The 21,661-nt window shown below is 36.1% G+C and overlaps 2 long non-coding RNA genes across 2 annotated transcripts; both read left to right on the top strand.

The window, feature by feature from the left end:
- The first annotated feature begins 29 nt into the window (after positions 1–29).
- Positions 30–4,655, top strand: LOC139136250 (uncharacterized). Its single transcript, XR_011553171.1, has 4 exons — positions 30–111; positions 589–762; positions 2,166–2,207; positions 3,643–4,655. It is a non-coding gene; the product is annotated as an uncharacterized lncRNA (long non-coding RNA).
- A 2,023-nt stretch (positions 4,656–6,678) lies between these two features.
- Positions 6,679–13,502, top strand: LOC139136249 (uncharacterized). The gene is made up of 4 exons (XR_011553170.1): positions 6,679–6,750; positions 7,653–7,754; positions 8,066–8,191; positions 12,892–13,502. It is a non-coding gene; the product is annotated as an uncharacterized lncRNA (long non-coding RNA).
- The last annotated feature ends 8,159 nt before the right edge of the window (positions 13,503–21,661 follow it).

Here is a 21,661-nt window from a genome sequence, read left to right as displayed (position 1 = left end):
CATCTTTTATATATATAGACCTTCTTCTCTTCAGGCCATGGTCCATTTTCCTATCTATTTGAAAATCACTTTCTTCCTCGATTTAAACCCAAGGGATACAAAAATTGGTCTGTAAGTATGGGTATTCTCTTAGACCTCGAACTCGACAAAAATAGTTTCTTTTCCTTTCATTTTGTGACTCATTAATGATCAACAAAACTGCATTTTTAACAAACACGTTTCACATTTTCATTCTTAGCTCAGTGAGCTAAGATGAACTAAAATATGGTTGAGATCGGCAAATCAAGCATAACTGTGCTACAAAACGACCGATCAAAAATCAGTTTGCTTTTGACCCATGCTCGATTTTTTATGCTAAGTATGAAAATAGGGGCTGAAACGTTTTTTGTGATGTTCACGCCAAGTTTGTCGTCGATATTACGGTTTGGCTCTTTATGCAGAAAGTTGAAAGATAATTTAAGAACACCCGGAAGAAATAGTTTGCTGAAAGCTGTGGGTAAACAATTGAACAATAATTACTTATATGTCCTTTCTAAAGAGTTCAATTTTGGAGAACTTGTTATTACATATGTAATTACTTCAATTCAGCATGAACTTGGATCCATTAAAATATTTGATGAAATGGTTGCAAAGTACAAACTCAAAGATGTGTTTAACAAGAAATATGGCTACGAGATAAATGGAGATGACTTTCATATGATTAAAGAAATGATTTATGGACCACTAGCTCGAAACGTCGAAGGCAAGGATAAATACAAAAAGGTAAGATTGGTCATCTATACATATTGCCAACTCTTTTACTCTTTTCAAAGCCTAATACAGCCATTAATTTAATCGTTTGATTGTGATTAGACAGAATTGGAATCGGGTCAAGTGCACTGTAGCCGTCAACATCTTTTTTCTTCTTACCTGTGCTCAAAAACAATACGACTATTCAGACCAACATTTGGTATCTAATATACATAAAAAGATCTTGATCTATCCGATTAGTGGACGCAATGAATTCTGGAGACTTAAGGCTTACCTGCTGACTACCATGACAGCTAACTATAGGCCTAAATGCTTCCATATGCAGATATTCAAACATCGTCAAATTGTATTATGGCATACTTAGTTACGCACTGTGTTGGTAAACGAAAGTTTATGTAGTCGACCGTCTTTGAAAATGGCGGCAAACTCATTAAATATATACATAACTTATTTTAGTCAATCACAATTTCACATATATACATTAGGTTTTCAAAATTAGTATTTTAACTAACATATATACTATATCATACATCCACATGTTTTAGATGTTGACCGAGTGTAACAAGTGACCCTAGCATTAATTTTTTATTTCAGTTGGTATACATTTTCGTTATCAATTGTTCTGTAATGCTCGTTTTGTTATTACATATGTACCACAGTTTACTTGCATCGAAGCGCCCGCTTACTACCGGTATTTGCACTGCAGAGCAATACCAAAACATTATGCCATTTCTTTATGTTAATGAATATTTACCAATTTAAACCCGGAACTATTTTTTTTGTAAACACAAAAACTGTCGTCTACAAGATTTCATTTCACTTTGATTCGGTGCTAGTTATCGTAAAATGGACGACATTACAGATTAAAATTCCTACAGAGAGAATTGCATGTACTTATTGCAGTGTGAGGATGATTTTTATTATCCGGGAGAGCACTTTGTCATCAGCGATGCAAAAAAGACAATGGGCGACGACGACTCAGCAACAGTTACGTGTGGTTTGATTCACAGTGATGTCAATGTTATATAACTCCGCAGGGTCGAGCTGAAGTTTATGAAGTGGCTTTAAAGGATTTGACAGACAAGTAGTACCCACGACTAGTTGTCCATTCTCTAGCTGAATGATGCAAATAAAAGAAACAACATATGTAATAATAACAGAACCCCATGACCTGTGAGTGTACTCAAAGGTCACTGGGTTCTATCATATTATCCCTTTGAGGGTAATAATGCTTGCTTGTAGCTATTTTACCAGAGGTCGAAATGTTTTAATATTTCACGATGATGACCTTCGACTAAAATCGATATTGAAAACAAATACTCTCGTTGGTATCTTGTTTACTAGACTTAACCTTAAGGTAATAATTTGAAATAGCTTCAGCTTTTTCGTAACTTATATTTTATACTGCCTTACAGGCGGACACATACAGTGCTCCTCGTCGAAATTTCCTTTATGAGGTGAGCTATAGATCATAATCTGATGGTTTTCAGATATGAAAAAAACAATTTGGCAACATTGTGGAAGTGATATTTTCACAAAGTGATGGCGTCACAATCGCCGTACACAATGTACAGACGCCTTGTAATTACGATACTGACAAACTATTAATGTTAAACTAAATTCCCACTTCCTTCCAATCACTTTCACAGTTTTCGAATGCTTAGTTTTTGTGTTGGATGAAGAACAGTGGGGGCCAGAAATTAGGGTTAGCTGACCAAATTGTCAATGAGCGACCCCCTAGGTTTCCAAGCCCCCATTTCTGACTCATACCCCAAGAATAATTTATCGCCCCTTTTAGAACGCAACCTTTGACCCAATAAGTTCACACATCTTTGATGTCATCACTTTATGGCTATACCATTTCTACAACCTTACAAGAAATGCCTACATGGTATCGACGTCTAATTGTTCACATTTTTAAATGTGTTTGTCTATTACTTTATGCTTTTTCCAGCTTTTTCATTATATTTGACTGTTGTTTCTGCAGGTAATTCTAATTACCTTAAAGGCTTTATTCCAAACCAGTACTTATTTTATTGTACAAGACGTTTATTCAACCCCACATATCATATGGATTAGAAGTATGGGGAAATACATTTACTTCCTATATGAATTGTATTCTTTTGTCCAGAAAATGGTTGTGCGGGCAATCTCATATGCTCATTTCAGGGACAGTTCGTCTCCACTCTTTAATAGTTTGGAACTCCTTGATGTATTTAAGTTACACAGGTTTTTGATTGGTATCTTTGTTTATGATTTATTACACAATAATTACCACATTCGATTACAGATTACTGCATGTTGTTAGATTACAAATACAATACACGAACAAAAAGAGCAAGGGAATTTATGTATCCCACCTGTTAAGACATCAATAGGAAAACAATCAATAACATACACAGGTGCAATTACATGGAACAATATCACACTTAATACAAGAAAGGAACTGACAAGACATAGTTTTTCACAGTCACTTAAAGGGATTTGCTGACTGAATATATGATATAGACACTTTTCTACCACTTACTTTAAACAATAGAAGCTGGGTTTATATGTGATGAAATTTTTGTATATTTTAATTTCTTTAACATCCATGAATGTACTATTAAGCTGAATCGAGGGGTCAGACTTTGATTAGCATTATTGCTATTTTCTGACTCCTATTACCTGTAAGCTTATGAATGATTTGTATACCTTCTTGTTCTAAACATGATTTGGAAAAATAATTTTTCAGGTAATAAAGTTAATCAATCAATCAATCAATCAATCAATCAATAATAAAGTATCGTGTCTTTAAGTACTGCCAAGAATTTGTTCTTAGTAAATGTACGAGTGCTTCGATTCGATTCAATTTTGTTGATTTTTACAGAGACGTTTTATTAATCCATGTAGATTGTATCTAACAAGGCAAATCAGATCGACGTAGATAAGTGGGACTATTTTGCAAGGGATAGCTACTACTTAGGTGTGTCATCCCAGTTCCTGCACGATCGCTTCATCAACTGTTCGAGAGTACTTAAAGATAAACGGGATGGTGGAGTGAGAAAAATATGGTACAGAGATAAGGTTGAGTGTATTTTGTTATTACTTTGTTGTATTTGCAACGTTGATTGTCGTGATTTGAAGAATATATCTACACGAACCTGCAGGTACTAATTTGTTTTCGTACTAGAAGAAACAATAGTTTAGTCAATGTACGCGTTATTTCATAATGTGGTTATAACGCTGATGATGTAGTTTTTTTTAGAAAAACGTCCAAAATAGATACTAAAAATCCTATAAATCACTGGTCATTACAATGATTGTCATATTAACATCGACCATGATTGCTTGCTTCGTGACACTTACTCTCCGGTTAACTCATACTCAAGATTATTGTATTATCATTTCATTACTAAACCATACTGTTTAACAGGAGGTGCACAGTGCTTATGAGATGTTCTACACAAGGCATCGTCTCTATCGTATGGCATATTTTCACCCAGTTGCCATAGCACTTGATCTCATGTAAGTTTTACCTTCTTTAGAGTTTAAAACATAATCAATCATAAACATCAATCATAAACATCGACATGAATTGACAATAATTTGGTACCGAAGAAATGATGTAAGAAGGATTTTAACGGCAGATTTCAAAAAAAGAATTGTGTGGAGAAATGTATTACATTTCTGTACATTAAGGTGAAGTACTACGAATTACGTCAAAATTAGGTTGTGGTGTCATTTTCTTGACAGTTTTCACAAATATTCTTGGAAGTTGTGCAAGTGCAAAAATGATATAAAAAATGGGGGTTACCGGGCTCGTTTCCATGGAAACGGACGTTAAAATGGCATCGTTAGAAATAAATAAAAATGATATAATTCACTTAAACTAAAGAAAGCAATTATAAAACGCTTAGCAAATGAGTTAATTTTAATAAATACCAAAACTTAAGATTCATATCTATCGAATGTATAGTTTTCATGATGTTTGTAAAGAAATTTTGACATAAATATCGATTACAAAATGACGATATCGAAATTATATCACTACATAATTTTCGAACTTTCTTCCTGTCGCTATGAATGGTGCCATTTTGACCAAACTTGGCGAATAAAATCCTGACATAATACCATTTAGTTTACATTTTTAATAAAAGGGTGTCACCACGGTACTTTTTAGAATATCTCCAGGTGATTGGGTAATATGCACCATGTAAATGGGAGAGAAATGTTAATTTTTCGCTCATATTGAATACAAACTAGCTTCCTAGGGGGTCAAAATATGACAAGGTTATAGGTCACATGTATTTCTAAGAGACTGGGTCAAAAATATTGGTAAAAGCGCAATTTCAAGAATGACAGGTGATGTTAAGTACATGCGCTACAAAATAACCCATTTGCGCAAGGCCGGAGTTGAATCTGCGCAGAAACGTTCTAAAGCGTGTGCGCGTCCGAATTCGTCGCACTTTACCTTAAACAGAAACAGACTAAACTGTTTTTGAGTTTCAGGATATGTGATGCACTTATTTTAGCTGCACCTCATCTGACGCTGAGAAAGGCTAATGGGTAAGTAAAACTTTTCATTGTTTGTCCTTACAAGAAAGCTTTCCTATATAACCATGCGATTTACCACCTGGATAGAAAGTTTCATTTCAAAACATTTGTCTCTTGCGGTAGGTGGATCATTTTTATGGCCGGAGGGTCAGAATAATCGCACCAGGCATTACAAAATTTTGTGTAGAGCCCTTCGCCAGATGCGATATATATAAATACAAATATATATATATATATATATATATATATATATATATATATATATATATATATATATATATATATATATATATATATATATATATATATATATATATATATATATATATATATATCGGAGGGTCAGATTAATCGCACCAGGCATTACAAAATTTTGTGTAGGGCCCTTCGCCAGATGCGATATATATAAATACAAATATATATATATATATATATATATATATATATATATATATATATATATATATATATATATATATATATATATATATATATATATATATATATATATATATATATATATATATATATATAGAGGGTGGGTGGATGTCTACGGACAATGTAGAACCCCTACTGTCTACTATGCGATTGAAACTTGTAGGCTATTCAAATGACATTTTTCCGGGCATCTTACAATATTATTCATAATTACGAATTTTCGTTAATTTCTAGAAAGAAATTCTCCATGCATAAGATTTTGCAAGATATGGAAGCTTATCGGAGGTTGGATGATACGATCTTAAGTGTTATTCGCCATTCACATGGTAACATTGAACTCGCTGCAGCCCGAAAAATAATAGAAAGGATTCGAGATAGAAAGTTGTACAAGCTAGTTGAAAGGTTAAAATTAGCAGAGGGTGTCAACATCACCGAAAACGTAAGCTTTGTTTTGTACATTACGCTTCTGATCAGCGTATATGCAAACCAATTATACTATACTTTTGACTGCCCTAAAGGGAGCTGAGATATGGTAGATATGATCCCGTGAGAGTTACAGACGCGAAAAAAAATTACAAAAATGACGATGCTTCATAAAGACGAAACTTAACACAAAAAGAATATATCATAAATAGAAGTGTAAATATACGTTGCCCGTATGCCGATTTTAAGGATATTGGGAGAAACACGTATTATTAGGCCTTTGACAAATGTCATTATCGTGTGGCAATTATACAAGTCATAGAAATTAAACAAATATGAATATGCATGTCGGTCGCCTGTACTAGTTAAGAGTCAAGATGTAAAAGTTTGAAGAGGTCGGAGCAACATAATTGTTTACGTTATACCTAATCTTTCTTATGACATTGCACTATTTAAGAATTTCTATTGGAAACCAAACTTGGATCAACTGTGTCCCATACTGTACTTTTTTATAATTTCTTTTTCACACAGGACGTGAAACTTGAAGATATCGTGAAACATGATGTTGATAAAAAATTAAAATCAGAAGATATGTGTTTTAAGGTACCTGCTGTATGATTGCCCGGTAGTAGAAAACAAAATTAAAACACGAACTTAAAACTACTACTACTACTACTACTACTACTACTACCACTACTACTACTACTACTACTACTACTACTACTACTACTACTACTACTACTACTACTACTACTACTACTGCTGCTGCTGCTGCTGCTACTTCTACTGCTGTTACTATTATTTTTTGTTGATTAGTCCAATATAAAATCGAAGTGCATAGTAGTTTACACAGACTTAAAGACAAAAATTTCACAATAGATAAAATACAGGGTGATCAAACAACAGTAAAATTTAAATAATGAATGTACCAATCTCTGCGATGAGATATCCACCTGGTAGAAAGTTAGTTAAGAATTCTCACTGCTTTGACACAAAAGTATTTCTAGATCTGTTGTTTGTGCGAAATCTAATTGAGTGATATCTGGTACCAGACTTCATTTTAGTGAAATTACTGTTCAGTGCATGCATGTTGTAGACAATGTGGTTAAGGATTTGTTTTTCACGAATTTCATGTTTAAGTCATCAAATCTAAACAATGTTACGCCTGGAAAATTCCTAGTGTCCGATTTAGTGATTTTGATTAGATACGTAATACTACCACCCAAGCCGGAAATACAATAACAAATGATCCGCTCAACCATTGATCTGTAAAACGTATTTGCACTTCAGTTCAAATACCGATAGCACGCGCGCTTGCTCCGTTGCAAGTAAACTGTGTAAAGTAAGTAGTAATGGCGCATATTGCCTTGAAAAGATAATAATTACAGCTTCACTTTACTTTCTTTAAACATAACAATACGAGTGAATTTTAGATTAAATGTGTCAAAACAGATTTTAGTACTGTGTTTTCATTCGCAATTTTAATTTCGTTTACCACTAAACAGATTGTAACTCTTGATTATGGGATTGGCGATAAAAATCCTGTTAAAAGAGTTCTGTTCTACGGTAAAAGACAGTCAGAAGCTATAACAAATCCAGAGAATGAGGTAAAGTCAGTAATGCCTTTCTGTAAAAAGTTACCGAGCGTCTTTTAATTTTCTAAAGGCTTAGGCAATTAAAACTGGCATTATTAGTCACAGCATGCGCCCTTTAGCTCTTAAGAGCTCATTTTCGAGTATATTTAGCGATCGATCTACTATGAGTCTTCATTATCCTGATTTTGTTAAGCGATATATAAATGAAGTAAAATGTTATATTAGTCAAATTTTATATTTGTAACACTACTGTTTTTATTCCGTGTCTGGTTGTTGCAAAATTCTTAATTTAAAGTCGATTAACTTTGTACTATTTCTCAAAGGTTTCTTCCGTCGTTCCAAAGACGTTCCAAGAAAGAGAGCTCTTTCTTTATGTCAAGAACTCAAATAACAAGAAAAGCGCCTGGAAATGCGTCCAAGAATGGGCTCAATACCAATCTTGGATACCGGTAAGATATTTAAATATATTTATGGTTCGATTTTTATCAGTCAAATAGTGGGGAGATCCGTCGCAGCCAAGGTTCAACTATTGTCTGCCTTGATTTTGGGGGGGATCATTTTAACCTTAAACGGGCTTGACTGCAAAAATTTGTATTTTAGAAATCTGACTGACGAAATATATGTTAAACTGTTATAAACATATTCTGTCCTTACCGCAGCAAAACAAATAACAATTCCGAATTTGATTGCCGGGCACGTATTGTTGACGATGACAATTGTAACAGTACTTATTGCTACAGTTCGTTAAAACATGCAAGTCGATAATAATGCATATGTAACAGCAGATGAAGACGTGGTCAACCAAAGTGCTAGTCTAAGCTGACTGGCCTTCTCATTAAAGTCGGCGTAAACTGTAAAAAAAGTCTCCGATAAAAGTGATGTGATGAGACGAGTCTTAGTCAGTACATTTCATTAATTCTAGCTCGCATTTTTTATATGTATAAATCTGTCTACATAATAGAATGAATTATGATATTATGTTATCTTTTGGAATGACAAGAACTGTCTTGGTTTGGCTTGCATATTTTATGCATATTTGCATAATTATCATTTTTTGAGAAAACGCATGTAAATATAGAACAGTGACACAAAAACAATGAGATATGCTACATATGTTGATCACACTAAAAACGTATCAGCCGTAAAAGATATTAAAGGGTGACATAAATGTTAATTGCTAATTTGCATATTTGATGAACTTTCATTAGTAAAGATATATATCTGGACTGACTTGACCAACATGGACTAAAATTGCTATGTCCATCGAAAATACCATAGTATAACATTCTTAAAAGCCGTTTTAGCATTTTTAGATTAACTGATTGTAATTTGAATATTGAACAGACTGTCCTAATGAATTGATACATATCTTAATTGACTTGATCAAAGTTTAAGAAACTTGCTATGTTCAGATGTTATTACCCAATATTGCCTGTCCAGTGTCGTATCAGCATGAGTGTAATTTGTGCTTCGTCAGACAGGAGACAAAGTCGAGTGTCTGACGAAGCACAAATGACACTAATACCGATACGACGCATGTTAAGCTTATCAACCATAAACCCTACCCAAAAATGGACTTTTCTGATAACGGAAGATCTCTATTCCAAAAACAGTACGAAATTTGATTCGAAATGATTTTTCGATCACATATAAAACCCGGGTTCCGTAATCACTGCGCGCCGCCATTTTGAAACAAACCAACTCTTGTGAGACTTACATAAGTTGATGCAATACAGACGTTTCAATTTAAACCTGGTCGTATCATGTTGCCATTATAATTCATTATCGTTGGTCACCTAGATTGCTGTTCAGTTTCAAGTTAAAATACCGAAATCTATTGTTATTTTTGAAAATATTTGGCAGTCCGTCTCCCCCTGCAGCACTTTTGCAGTAAGCAACGTACATCGTGATTGTTATGCAGAATTTTCTCTCGACTGCACAATTGCCTAAATTGCGCATTACAAGCCATTGTCTGCCCTGTTAAAGTCACTGACAGCACGGAAATCGGGCACAAAACACAGCAAGCAAAGTCGTCAATTTATATGAGGATGAACAAAGCGCATAGTGTAGTAATCTGTGAATTTGCTGTTGTTTCTAGCAGTAATACCCTCGGAAAAGACAAACTTTTCTGTGTCAATCAACTTTCATGACGTGCATGACGTGGAGAGTACGCAACCAACAGAATAGTCGGCGACATATTTGCGGCTTGGTCTCACGGATACTACAGCAAATTTTTTATTCAAGTTTTGATAGTGGCAAAGTTTTAAAAGCAGAACTCGAAACTTCGTATCAATGACGGAATTATAGAAACTTTCAGCTTAAGCATTGTGCAGGCACGCTGCATGCAGTGACGATCTCGATTTCAATGGAACGCAATCGTTTGATTACCGCATATTTTAACGGATTTAACCCCAAATGTCTCACCAAATCGTGTCCAGTGGAACAAATACGTCAAATTCTGAGTCAGGCAAACCTTTTGGTGATAAATCGACATAAGATGAAGAGCATCCGAGCACATCACAAGCTGACAAACATCATGGTGCATGGTGTCGATGATAGTATGGGTGCTGCATGCGACATTGGCGACGCAACTGAACTTGGTGACGATCGTAATGATATTGGTGAAGCGCTTCCTATGACTCGAAGGCAAAAACAAAATAAAAACTGCCCCTAAAATGCCAAGTCTGCTCCCTAATTTTATTGAATGTGGCACAAAGTACCCCTTTTAAAGGACATGCAGAGAAAACACTGGATCTGTATGCAAAAGTACATACAATAATGGGAATAAATACCTCAACGTCGCGTCAATACCTCACGCTGCGCTCGCTTTCAGGTCAGACCTGCTATCATATACCCATGCCCAGAATTTTACGAGCGATAGAAAGAACCTTAGCTTTTGAGGCTTTCCTTTTATTCAGCCCGCGCATAAATATCGAAATATTTTTGTAAACAGGAGCCATTCATAAACCATGCGAAGATGTCAACATCATGCATGCGCGACAATTCCTCTATATCTGAATGACCACTAAGAGAAAATATACCGGCATTCAAAAATAGTCGTCCGGGAAGAATTTTTTAAGGTGCAATATATTGTTACAATCATATCAAAAGCTCTAAATCTCTCCTGATTTCGATCGCGCTTTATCTTCGTACGGAGCGGAGAGAGGCGGCCAATTTCTCTACACAATTTGTTTACACAAAAAGTTGCTATGTCAACAGGTCAATAGGCCAATTTGTTTACACTGAGAGTTACTATGTCAACAGATGTCGCGCGCAACATCGCTGACACGCCATGCGCTCACTACCTAATAAGAAGTTTGCTGCAAAAAGTGAAATATTTGCATGAGCTTGTCTAAACAATTACAGGAACTTTAAGAGAATAACCACGGATTAACACTACAACATTCAAAATACTATAATTCCCGTATTTAGCTACCCGAAATATCCTTGTTTCTAAAAGCCGTTCAAATATTTACATCGGCAACATCGCATCGCAGGCAGAGAGCGGTGGCTATCTTGTTTGTTTACTTTGTTGATTATAAAATTGCAGATGTAGTTCGAGAACAAAAACCGATGACGTTTATCCGGCAAATGCACGATTTAACATATATCACAAATATTGACTGTCATTTTATCTTTAAAAGTGGTCTATTTCGATATTGTGACAAAGTTTACGAAACTAAAAGGTTAAAGCAAATGCGGATACTAAAATTCAAGAGACTAACCTCTTTGTTTAAATGAAAAGAAAACAACATTCATGTCTATCTGTAAATTTAACTTTTCCACCGTGTACATCACCATTCCCTACGACAAACTGTAAGTAAGCTCGTCAACTCTGGTGAAGCAAGTGTTCCCGCGCACTAAAATGCAGCAGAAGGTATCACCACATAGTTATCAATCGCAGTTCATTTATTTTAATGGAATACAGTCATGATGCAATGATTAACGTTTAAACTGATTATTTTATATATTTTGTAATATTACATTACGACACAGTTGTTGGCATACCAATTTACATAAACTGTGCAACCCTTCTTGATGACCTAGTTATTGCTCATGGGAAGCTGGGTTTCTTTCTGTTGATGATCTCCTGAGCTTTTATTCTACATTCTACATGTCAAATTGTAATGCTGATGAGTTAGATATTATAATAATAACAAAGGTTACAAACTCAGCTATATACCGGGACTTATTCTAAATTAGGGCTAAATACCAAGCTCTATGACAAAGGGCATATTTTTATTTTAAAATCATAAATTCCTTATTTGCCGAGTAATGGGCCAACTATCTCAGAGGTAGCATATGTATGTCTATGCCTAAGCTTCTGAGATACAGTAGGGCTAATGACTCATATGAAGACTCTCGATTGAGACAAAGTGCAGTGATATCAAAAATAATGAGACAGGGATATTCAGAGAGCAGACTAATATGATATAATTCTGGCAAAACATGCTATGGTGGATATGGAATAATTGTACACAATATGAGACTCTCTGTCACTCAAATGATGAGTGACAGCATGTCTAACTATAACTAAATTAAATGGTTCAGTAAATTATATCGCTCACACATTGTCAATTCTAGGCCAATTCTGATAGCTGTGGCACCCAAGCAAGTGCTTTTACCTATTATGGACACTTGGCAACTAACGTACAATTCGAGGTTCCCGATAGCCAATTTTATATTTTAACGAATAAATGCCTCACGGACCTTGTAATGCTTACCTTGAAAAGATATAATAATTGAACCAGTTGGGTGTCATTTTCAAAGTATTTGTTGGATAACAATTTAGGAGCAGCTGGTCTGGATGTCCTTATGTTTTATTTTTGGCTTCATTCTATCTTTACTTTTACTCTCAAGTCGGATTATTACAAAATTACAAACTTTGGCTTTAAACGATCGATATAAAGTGTATTCTGTTCATTCTTAAATTCCACATAGTGTCAGATAAGTTTAACACTGTTTTTCTCTAAAATAACAGCGTAGCTATCTGGGTGCTTTTTTATTAGCAGAAATCGACATTCAGATTATATTTCTAAACACGGGCAGCAAGTCATATGTCAACAGGAACTGTACACAATACATTCCCGCTTTCTTTCAGAGATACAATTCTGTTTATCGTGACGTTTTCGTTGCCTTTACTTTTCAGAAACGTAATCAAGGAACAGCCCAAGTTAGTAAAGATAGGGGACAAAAACGGACACCCTCAAGGTCCAAAAACAGAAGAGTGAAGCAAAGGATCAAGTAATACAATAGGTGGTTGCGAAATATCCACCGCTAAGTGCAGTGTCCAAGTTGTTATTTTGAATTTATCATTTCATCTTGTATTAACATACACAGTAATCGAGGAATAATTTCACTGTTGAGTGAAAAATAACGCTCGTCGTTTTAGGTAGCGCTAGATAATTGACAACCCTTGGTGGACAGCCTTATAACTATATTATTGTGAAAGCACTCGAAGTATTCAAAACGGCTATTGTACAAATGCTTGTTAAAAAAAATTGTACTAAGTCTGTCGAGAACGAAAAAAGGTCAAAATGGGATTTTTTGGTCAAAAAAAGTTGACTGCCCCGATAATGATACTTTGCAGAGGCAACGATTTGCTTCGCATGAATGAATGTCAAATGTGGTATGTATTCAGCGAACGAATTCTGCTGAGGATGTTGCACAATAGAATATCGTGGAGGGGGTCTATCATTTACTGCATCAAATGCAAACGCTGCAGCATGTTATATATTGGCTTCCGGCGTGTTCACATGCACGTGGGCTAACATCATTTGCTGCATCAAATGCAAACGCTGCAGCATGTTATATATTGGCTTCCGGCGTGTTCACATGCACGTGGGCTAACATCATTTGCTGCATCAGATGCAAACGCTGCAGCATGTTATATATAATAGCTTCCGGCGTGTTCACATGCACGTCGGCTAATATCATTTACTGCATCAAATGCAAACGCTGCAGCATGTTATATATTGGCGAAACAAAGCGTCGCCTAAGCGATCGCTTTGCTGAACACCTTCGCACTGTGACCGACAACAAGCTCACATATCCGGCGGCCAAACATTTTTGTACACCACCCCACCGCGGTCGGTTAGACATTGCAGTGTCTGCTATTATTTCCACCACCGACTCTACCAGCCATAAACTCGAACAGGCTACTATTTTCAAACTCGGCACTCTGGCACCAGTCAATATGAATGCATATTTTAACGCGTTTGATCGTTCCACAGTACTGTAGATTTCCCATATTTCATTATGAATTGTATCAACGGAGATTCCTCAGTGAAGTCTACCATGTCTCCCATGTGTAGACAAATTCAGAGACTAGTTGTCAAAATTTTGAAAACGTACTTTTATGCACACCGTTCTTCTCAATTCTCATTTCAAATAATTTGGGAAAAAATGCATAATTGAGGGAGAGATAGCATTTTTGTAAACTTTGCCACTGATTTTGTCCTCAGCCATACAGAATAATGTGATGGAAAGAAGGGAGACTAGTTACACCTGTTTTATGAAACAAAAGGATATTGATTTTTTTGCAATGGAAGTGACAAAAGAAATTTGTACGCTAAGTTTTCTCAGAGAATGACCCCTTCAGTTCGTCATAACTTGCTGCCCAAAAAGCATGGCATTTGTAGTACCCAAAGAATGTGACTTTTATGGTTGTTTAGTGGTTATTTTCAAACTTTCACTGAAATATCTGAACGTACTTTTACTGGATATTATTTAACAATTATTCTGATGCTTAACATTAGTGCTTACATGCAGAACTGAAAAGGTTTTTAGAAAAGTAACCTACATGGATACAAATCAAAGAGAATTGTTGGTAATTTATTGTTCTGTGCGTTCTCTTGTTTGATGGGCTGTTTTTCTTTCTTGTGTTTTCACGTTTCTCTAGCGAGTTTTAGTACTGACGAAGGGTTGCACCGAAGCGTCTGCGCATTATAGTGTCTGCTTTGCAAGTGTTTTATTTCCTGCTGGCCGATTAGTATTTACTGTATTTGTTTTAACTTTGCAGTTTTTATCTTAACAAGTATTGTATTTCTCGCAAGTCGGCCAATTTTTACTGAGTCCAGCCGTATGTGCTTTATCCCTATCGCTGATCCTACAACATATACCCCAGCGACACATGAAGTTCCTAGCGATTTGTGCGAAACGTTGTCTGTGTTCATTATTCTGCACTCGTGCTGTATATGTCACAGATGTCAATAAGTTTTGAGGTTCTACTGATTATAAACTTGTTATGTAGAGCAAGGCACGGAGCAGGTAACCAAGACTTTGTGTATTTCCATTCGATTTAGAGATGAGTCAGTTTGCAAAACTATACGCATCATGAACTACAAGGTCGTATCTTCCTTATTAAAGATTTTCCGTTGCTTTTACATAATGGTCCGGGATGCAGATAACATTTTCATTTGTAACCAGTCAGATTCACAGTAAACGAGTACGCCGTAAGGTAGAATACACCTCGCTAACAGATATTCGGACTGTAAAACGTTTACATTACTTCGGTGTACAACTTGTGGAGGCCTTAACGGATAAATACAGTTTTTACTGGCTTATTTTGTGAACATCTAATAACCCTAACCCTATCGAGTTTATGCAGGTTTGAGGCAATTTTTGATTTCAAGTGTCGATAATTGATACCACATTTGGAGGTGCGTGCAAACTTAAAATGAAGCGAGCGCAAAAGTTTTGTAATAATAAGGCCATCGATGTAAACATTCCACACAAACAGCTGTTATTTTGAATTTACTGTGGTCTTTTAGTGTGGAACAAAAGGTAACAGTACTAGTACAAACTTATAGGTATCTTGGATTAGAGCGCTGACCTAGATTATCCTGATCTCTTAACAACAGAAATTCAGCAGGAAAATATGTAAAGGGGTATGATTAAAATCCTTGCAGCATGAATTTTATTTGAATGCCTTTACATTGTGTAATGCAATGTCATTGCGTCCAGTCCCATCGCTGGTTTAGGAAGTGAATTTTTGACTTACTGAAATTCCGCTAATGTACATGTAGAGCTAGTCAAATTTTACGGTTTATCGATTGCAAATAAGCGTCAACTCTAATGTTTATAGTAATGCTTTGGTAATTGTTGAAACTGCTTAAAATGTATAGGTTACCTCAAAACCCAATCATATTTTAAGTTAATGCCATAAGGTCATACGACATTGGAAGAAACGCCTTGCCAACTAACATTAAACTCCTGCTTTTGTGACTTTGACCTTTATATGAAATAAACAACAAGTAAAAAGTAAACTATATTTCGGAAGTCATTTCACAATAAAAAACAAACTGACATTAAGCAATAACAAATAAGTTAAGATTTATAACGTAAATTCAAAACAGTTCTTTCAGCTGAAGAAAGAGTTCAATTATTTAAACAACATCAGTGAAAATGAAATTTAGCAAAAAGTATTCCAGTTGTCACAGTTGGATGTGATTTTGACTATTGCAATTTTAGTTGTGCAGCTCACGACAAGAATAATCTTTACGGCCCCATTGCGGGTTTTGCGAACCGAGGTTGTACGGCGGAAGGGCACGAGCGTGCGAGGGTACTTACCCCGTACGACCGAGGTTCGCAAAACCCGTATCAGGGCCTTAATATATCGTAAAGTCCTAACAAGGGACTGTGTATCAGAGGATAGATGACCATTTGCCCGACGTCAGGAAGGCAAACGGTCTCCTACCTCGAGGGTACATAGTGACTTGTTTGTGATATGATGTTTTTATTACATGCATCTCTTACATAGTTTTCACTCCAAATGTTTGGGTTTATTTGCAAATGACAGCCCTACGCTCTATTTCAATAATAGATGAAAATCCATTGATAAAATTGAACGTTTTTCATCGAACTGCGCTTTCTGTCGATAAAAGATAAAGATTTTGAAACACAGCACAAAAAAAGTTTGCACTTAGTAAAGACAAGAAAACAGAAGGACCTCTCAGCTTACGGAAACGATAGTCCATGCCACCTAACCGCGTATGAGAAGAAGGCCTGTCTAAAAATGCCGGGCCGGCAAAGAGTCACCCCTGGTACCGACTGAACCCCCCTCCCCCATGCGAGAAGTATGGCGCCCATGAAGAGTTAGATATCGGCAAAAACCAGAGTGTGCGCAAATATTGAAGCATACAAAGGAAAGGTGTGTACTCAACACAATATAACACCGATTGCAATTTTCATCAATGCCTATAGAAGCGATAATGCTATATTACATCGAGCATTTTTAAAGTAGTCAGCGTTGGAATTCAGCGTACAGTAATTGAATTCATCTAACGTACGAGAACAAACATACTTTTAAAAAAAAAAACAGAACAAGCATATTACTGGTCATCGGATAATTTTAAATAATCGCATTTTGTCTTGATAGAATTTAAACCGCTACAAAAATAAGTATGAAAGCCCGAAATTATGCTTACCTAGACACGATTTATCACAAGATCGGCACCATGCAGTATAAAATATTGCACTCCTGACCAAGACAATGGAAATCAAACGTAATCAATAATGTATATTAATGCTACCTTTCTCAAAGTTATGCAGAGGATAATTTATAATTATGTTGTCATCACTGCTTCAGCAAATAAATTTCAAAGGAATACAAATGGCAATGACGAAAATGATAAACAATCCAAGAGGAAGAAGAAAAAACCAACCGATACGGGCTCACGCCCATAGACGTGGTCCCCAGGAAACTCACCCAAAAGGTACCAATACTCTCGACTCAGAACGACCTGCTGTCTCGCATTCCACAACCGGTTACTGTGAACTTGCTTTAAGCGTGTTCATTTGCTCCATGCTGGCTTCCGATGCTGACTTCAGTTTAATTTTAGCAGGACAATATACACAGTTAATTCAGTGAGAGAAATTAAAACAGTGAAACATGGATATTTGCTAAAGATCAAAGATCAAAGATAAAAATAGTAAGTTAGCAGAATGCGCCTCAGTGACTTTTTTCAACACTCAAATATTTATAACATTTTAATGGTCGACTTCTTATGTAGATTCATTTTGAAGCCATCGAATAAATGGAGCAACTATTTGTTTTTTTCTGAAATCGAACCTTTAATCACCCCTCCGCAAATAGTTTACATAGGGCAAAGCCGCCATTTTTAATTTGAAATGAAGGTAAATTTTGGGTAATGCGTTTCTGAAATCCAAACATTGCATTAAGTTTAACTGTTTATTTATTATTAATACTAAATAACGGTTGATAGCTTAGAGTTTCCGTAAGCACATAATATGACCAAAAGTTAAAAATGTTCAATTTTGACGTCCATCCACCTTAAAAAAACACTATCTATCCGACAAGACTAGGATCTTTGAAACTTTATTTTGGTGTTCAAACTGAGGCTGTTAACTCTTTAGTTTATTATCTTTTCTCCCTTTCTGCCTAAATTAACATTGGCAGTAAAACTCCTCGCTCTGCTTAATACTGGAAGCAATTTATGCAAGCGTACGTACTTGAACACGGGTCTACAGCGTTTGTGCTTAGCACATCAAATACAGACAAGCCACCTTACCATCCTCGGTATTTATAATTTGTTGTGTAAAATTATTTCCGTAATTTAAGTGTTTAGATTTGGGGTGACAGTAAATTCATTTTTCTCATGCGAATATAGTAATAGTGCTCAATTGCTTGCCCTAAAACAAACTCGTCATTCAAATTACTGGGTTGATTCACACAAATAACAAATACTAACAATCCTTAGGCTAATAATTTACAATAATGTCAAAGTAATTCGGTGATTTGCTGTAGATTTGGTCCGCGTTCCAACTATATTTATGGTCTCGTCCTTCAGTGACTTAAAGACCTCTCTTAGACCAGTTTTAGGGCGTCAACTGGACATAGGATCGACCCGAACTGTTTACACGCACAATTTTGGCCTGGTCCCAAATGTGTGTCGTTTCGGAACGCACTGACTCCCAGTCGCCAGGTTTTTTTCTTGGCAGGTGAGTTACTGGCTGTGGGCCAAGGCATTCACCCTACGATATACAAAACTGCCTACTAGTTTACTCTTTCAATTTCTTCTTTTTTGATTAATTAATATGCCCACAGACTTGGAGCAAGTCTAGATTGTTCCAGGACCGACGTGGCTCATTGACCTTGGTTCTCTAAAACCATGGCTTAAAAGGCGATCTAAACTCCGTGGTGTGAACGTAGTGTAAGACACTCGAGTTGAATGCCCTTCCCTTGCTTGCCCATCTGTAGTGTATACAGTTGATTAAACAAAAAGTTAAACTTTATATCTTTTCCTGATAACAACCCACTTGAAGCCCAGTTAATAGTCACTGACAGCTTGTATCGCATATTTGATCACATGTACTGTGTGTCGTATGTTAACGACCATAGTTAGATACTAACGTGTGTTATTGTAAGTCGTTCCTAACCAGGAGATTCAAATATGTAAGGCAAATGCTACCTGTACATTAATGACTGTGCTTCCGTATAAGTATATTGCTTCTTCTTGTGAAGATTATATTTGTTTCCGTGAACGGTTGTACTTGTCCCATTCCCTCTTTTTTCTTTGATCCGTGATTCCGCTATATTTTTGTGAAATTTATTCTTTGCTAGATTAAGTTCTTTTCCTAACCATGCCCAGTAGCTTTATATTGTAATGCGTCTTTGACGCTTGTCTTGTTCTCTGTATATGCGCAAATTAAGTTGTCCTCAATTGTGTTTTATGCTGTTATTGCGAATGTGTTGCAATTGGATGCAGTATTGGCCCCCAGGCAAGCCGTCCATTCGTATGAGTTAGTTTACATGACACTAAACGAATAGTTATGCTGTGTCAGTAGTAAGCTAAAACTGTATTTGTTACTGTATAATAAAAGAATCATTAGTGGAGCCAAGAAATCCCGTATTTCTTGCCCATTGCCTTGTCATTTGATTATTTTAAGGAGCTACTCACCTTTAACAACATTCTTGTATATACGTATTTTGTTTACTAAAAACCTGCGAACGGGCGGAAGTCTCTGACGCACGTGCAAACACACAGTTTACAGATGTTTGTGAACAAGACTATCTTCACATATTGAGTCGTGTTTAACTTTTAGGATGGCTTCGACTAAAATGAAAGTACAGATGTGTTGAACGCATCACAACACCAGAATAAATCACATTTATAGACTTTGACCTATGCACGGTCTGGTGTAATTCTAATTCCGATAAGAATTAAAGTGAAAGAGTTGACATTTGCTCGTTTTTTCCTTTACAAAGAAATTTACTGTTTATGGTATATTTTGAGGTGAATGTCACTTACCATTTGGATGGATGGAGCCGATATTTGCCGATTGATGGCTGCAATTATGCTGAAAACTTTGGGCAGGGTGTATGGACAACACACTCGCGTGTGAATGACGTCATCGATAGAGGCTGCATGAACTAGGAAAGGTTAGAAAAGGGGACGATTGATCACGCGCACACCCTGCATAAATGATCATTGATCCATTTCATTCTGTATCGTTCTTCAGAGAGTACTGAGCGACATTTTTACATTGTATAAATACAGCAAGCGATAAAAAGACAAGGAAAGACTATAACAGAGAACTAACTACAGTTTAATTTCAATGCCTGCAGTAAAAGTACACTTAAGTGAAAGTTGCCAGGTCGTTAGTGTAATTCTTTTACGAAAATCAAGACTTCAAAAGTTACAAGTTTGAATATTATGATCAGTATTTCTTTCCAGATTAAGTCTATTAATATTATTAGCATTGTCATGTTAATAAAGTGTCTGTAAATGCCATATGAACATGACCTTTACTGGAATGGAGGATGGAACTTTGACATGAAAGTCGTATCTTAAAGAATTTTTCCGGGTCAGCGTAAATTTTACGCCACATTCTTGAGCCTATTACCCTTAATCTTATAACGTTACTCCAACAATATTGCGACGGCTGGACGATTTGTCGCAAAACCAGCTGTACATTCGTTAAATTTCACAAGTCACGTGAGCTAATGAACACTTGCTATAGGTGCACCGTGTTCGGACGTGTCAACTCTACCCCACAGTGTAACTCCAAGCCCAGACGCCGAACGCGTTGACCGGTGCTCCTCCTACTAGAGCTTGCTGCAAATTTTTTCTTGCCCAGGTAAGTAACCCTTCATCTTATTTAAAAAAACAAGAAACTTAGAGAATTCAGGTAGATATATACGATGACTATAATCAAAGGTTTAGTTTTAAAAGGAAAACAACGAAAACATTTTGCTTTCGATTCTTTATTTCTCAATTCATTCAAACATTGCTACGTGATCCGTGGCTTGTGAGCCATGAAGCTGTTATTTTGAAAAATTGATAACAACAATTTAGCCTGGAATTCTTCTGGACATCGAAGGAATGTGTAGGTGTAGGGTTAACTTTCGCATAAAATGAAGCCTCTGGAAATTCCAAAATGATTTCGGTTTAAGTCCTCTTAAATATCAAACAGGCAATCCACAAAGTATGCAATTCAGGCGGATTTCTAACTTGAAAGTCCTTGTAAGTGCGGCCATATTGAAATGTAATTCTTGAACAAGAATACTGAAATGGTTGCAGTACTTCTTCTTCCAAGATTTTGTTTTTCATCCTATTGTGATCACGTTTTGTTTGTTGGCAGACGGATGAGGTTGTGGGGATTTTTTGTAGATTTTAGGATACAAAGGTGAAAATATCAAGTCTATTCGATCTATTGTAGTTTACATAACACGATATTGTTCGAATTCTACCCTAATATTCACGCCATGAATCGCTCCGCTGAGTAGCTCCGGCAGCAAATACGTACACACTAAAAACATGTTTGCTAGAATCTCTCATCGTTCATTCGACTTCTCTTACAAAACAAAAGAGTTTACTTTCTACTCGGTAAGACAATGAATGTAACTCCTGTCCCGGTGAAGGAAGACTTCAGGTCTTTCCGTTTGGCTGGGGACC

Source organism: Ptychodera flava, chromosome 7 (assembly GCF_041260155.1).
Source record: "Ptychodera flava strain L36383 chromosome 7, AS_Pfla_20210202, whole genome shotgun sequence".
Taxonomy (NCBI): Eukaryota; Metazoa; Hemichordata; class Enteropneusta; family Ptychoderidae; genus Ptychodera; species Ptychodera flava.
The sequence above is the reverse complement of the archived record's forward strand: the minus strand, read 5'-3'. Positions and strand labels throughout refer to the sequence as shown.